General features: G+C 38.9%; 1 long non-coding RNA gene across 1 annotated transcript; it reads right to left on the reverse strand.

The window, feature by feature from the left end:
• Positions 1-1,432: 1,432 nt before the first annotated feature.
• LOC113461455 (uncharacterized) lies at positions 1,433-3,513 on the reverse strand. Its single transcript, XR_016397946.1, has 3 exons — positions 2,654-3,513; positions 2,377-2,561; positions 1,433-2,273 (listed from the first exon to the last, which is right to left on the reverse strand). It is a non-coding gene; the product is annotated as an uncharacterized LOC113461455 (long non-coding RNA).
• Between the last annotated feature and the right edge of the window lie 208 nt (positions 3,514-3,721).

Raw genomic sequence — 3,721 nt, forward strand, 5'->3', positions numbered from 1 at the left:
TTGCCTCCAATAATTCTCGTACGGTGCGGCATAATCTAGCGGGCCAGAATGTCGAGCTGGGGGACCGAGCTGTCTTCTCTGGAACAGCAAACAGCCTTCCGAGGCGATACCATTCGGGCGATTCCCCAAGTCAAGAGAAAGCCGGCCGCACGCCATAAAGTGGTCAGAGCCGGACCAGCCGGGGAAAGACGGACCGCATTCACGTGGGGAGCCAGACGATGTCCATCATGCGGTACGGGCAAAACCCTCCTCCTCCCGTTTTGTCCTCATCATTTTTGGACTGTATCAGCGCCGAGAACAGCGAGGGGCACCAAGACACCGAGAAGCTGGAAACCTAAGCAAGCATCCATCCAGGACCAGCTTTAAAGAATTTCTATAGGTGAAAAAAGAAGTTTCTCTTATGATTACACCGCCTTAATCTTCTTAAAATATTCGCTTTTCAACTTTGTTGCGACTGGCAACTCTAGCGGCGTGCCTGGAGTTTTATGACTGCCAACTTTTTTTAATTGAAATGCTTATCTTAATTGTATTATTAAACGAGCAATGTATATTATAATCATTAATATTATTTACTTTTACATAAATTCTGCTATCGTACATATTTTATTTCATGTTTATAAGTAACCATCTTACACTAAAAGATATATGATAATAAAATAATGTGGCATGGAAACTTTCATTTTATAGTTAATGTGGATTAATTATACCCGTGGGCTGATTGGTGCAATTTAAACTCCTAAAAATAACAGCCAGTTTGGTAAAATATATAAACTTTGACCCATGGCTTTGGTAGGTTCATAAGAATAACAAAATTTGCCGGCTTTGAGTGGCCTAACCATAATTTCATTCTATCAAAATATGACTATCATGAAATCGGCAAATAGGGAGAGGTTGGTGCATCTTGCAAAAAAATGGTGTCATTAATGATGAGATGGTTGGACTCTAAGTTGCCAAGCACGCTCCAACAGGCTTATAAAAATTCTTGTCCAGGTTCAACCTATGAGAAATTCTAATTTTTTAAATATTCAAAATTTTAAAAGAAAGTTTTAATTTTTTTTGAATAAAATTAAATTTCAAAATTCAATTTACACTGGATACTTAAATGCAAGTATATTTGTGTTTTTTTTGGAGATGACACTACAAGAAAAATAAGATTTGGCGATGCTTTTTAAAGCTTTTACCGACGCTTATAGCGTCGGTCAGTTTCCTTTCGACGCTTTTAAAAGCGTCAGCTATGTCAGCGTGGAAAAAAGAATTGTCAATGCTTTTAGAAAGCATCGCTAAAATTTTTTAGCGACGTTTTTTAGCAACACTTTTAAGTGTCGTTAAAAATCCAGTTAGCGATGTTTTAAAGAGTTGGCTTTTAACCTTTTTTAGCGATGCTTTAAAGCGTTGTTATAAATATTTTTTTTTAAAAAATATTTAAAAAATTGTTTTGAATGAAAGCTGCATTTTTTTTTCTTTTTTTTGGCTGATGAAGGCCTATGTAGCATTGAGAGTGTCAAAAAGAGCACAGCAAAAAATATGGCAAAAAAAAACAAAAATATACTTCCATTTATTTCTAGATAATACAGGGTTTCGTTATTGATCCAGCAAAAAATAAACTACATCCCAAATATTTGGAAGGGTATCATTTCGGACATTTCCTCCCTTAATACAATCTGGAAGCGATCCGAGATACCATGCTGCAATAATAGATGCCTTCGGCAGTCTTCGACAGCCAAGATACCTGATGTATAAGCTCCATGAACAGACCTAGAATGATCAACACTTGCTGCTTCCCCACAGGAGTGCAAAATCTCTCATACAAATCAGCTGGCTTCCCAACCAGATCACAAGAATAGGACCCAAGGGAATCTGAATCTGTACCCCACCGAGAAACCAAATACTGAACTTGAAAAAAAAAATTACAGTTAAAAAAATTAGTCCGAAGCTAAAATCACCATTGGAGTACAGCACAAACACCAATGAATACATGTGATAGAGTCTTATCGGTTCTGTGGCATCTGGTAGCATTTTCTTAAGTTGTAGCATCACAAAGTTAACAGCTTCTTCATCAGATAGTTTCTCAATGTCATGAGCAAACCTTCCAGTAGCCATGTACACAAGAATAGGATGTCCTGTTGCTTTGTGGAGATTGAGAAAATAGCCACAGGCATAAGATGTTGGACCAACCATTCCTAAAACTTCTACGTTAGGCCAAAAGGCAGTACTAAAGTGAAGAGCTATCTTGTTCTCATTACCAGTATAGCCACCCAACATGTAATAATGCTCTGAAAAGTAAATAACAAAACCTCAATTAGATGTCACTATCCCAAGATTAGCTATTGCAAGGGGTTCTGTAATTTCAATGTACATCAAAAATTTTGTATGTACCATGCCTCTCTTCAGCATTCCATCGAATAGATGTTGTGCTTGGCTGCCTGCCACTCTTCTCACAGTCAGAAGGCTGAGAATATTGCATTCGTGGCAAGCGAGGAGGATAGCGGTGAGGGAGGTGGAGTTCGCTGAAGATCCGGCATTGCCAGATCCGCATACTCGCAGTATAGTTGGTCAGCAAGCTGCATAAAGATTTACAGTTCAAGAAGAGAGAAGAAAAATAATGAAAAACTACCTATATTTTTTTTGGAGATGATGGGTTGGTGACACGCACTCGTTCGCCGAGGTCTGCTTGGTTGGCACATGTGCCTGTTGATAGGGAAAATAGACTCCAAGTATTGAGTCATGAACACAATCTGAAAATAAATCAGGCCTGTGCTATTACTCTAAGAGAGACCTCGCTAGCTTCTTTTTTTTTTTTTTCAGTTTTCTCATTCAATTTCTCTAATACTTTTCTACTCTTCTTCCTGGACAACTCCAGGAGTCCATTAGATTGGATCTTCATGCAATCATGCTCGTGATAGAAAGCATTAGGTTAAGCCGGAATCATCGTACTTTGGGGATGATCTCCACGTGAATCTACACAAGGGGGCAAAATTCTTTCTCGGAGCATTGTCTTTGCAAGTTTTGTTTCAAGCATGTCTTCTTTCCAATTATTTTTGCAATATATATTTATTATTAAATAATGTAATTATTTACAAATCATATTTTACGTAATTATCAGCAATTTCTAGGAACTAGCATCCAACAAAGCCCAAGTGGTGACAATCAACTCGGATTCTATGTCTCCATCCATATGCATGCCCTTGATGCTGTCAACCTAAGTGAGCATCATTGCACTATCACATTATAGTGTCTCTCCTTGCTGCTGCAACCATTAGCACCGCCACAGCTGCCATACCCTCTTCTCTCACCCCATTCATCATCATGACGTGAAAGACTCCCATTCCTATCCATTCTCCTCCATTAATCATCACAACCTTAGGCTGCTTCTCAATGCTCTCAGCGCCCAACTCCAACACGCATCACCCTTCGATGCATGTTAACATGAGGCAGATCAGCAGTGGTTTAAAAATAACTGGATATTCTTTATTTTTTTTTTCTAATACATTCTTAGAGCGCATACATTCTTCATTTTGGCTTATGCACTCTAATATCATTCACTTTTTAGCACGAAATTCACAGGGGGGGGGGGGGGGGGGGGGTGCATTTGTTAAAATGGCAGTAGAATGCCAACTTTATTCTTCCCCGAATCAAACATTTGCTCAGCAAATATCAAGTATCCAAGTTTCGCCGACTTCACGTATGGTGCATTCAAAACTTGAGGGTCTTTTCTGCCGAC

This window comes from Phoenix dactylifera, chromosome 1, assembly GCF_051530095.1.
Source record: "Phoenix dactylifera cultivar Ajwa chromosome 1, Ajwa_hap1_PhDact_Kaust_v1.1, whole genome shotgun sequence".
Lineage (NCBI taxonomy): Eukaryota > Viridiplantae > Streptophyta > Magnoliopsida > Arecales > Arecaceae > Phoenix > Phoenix dactylifera.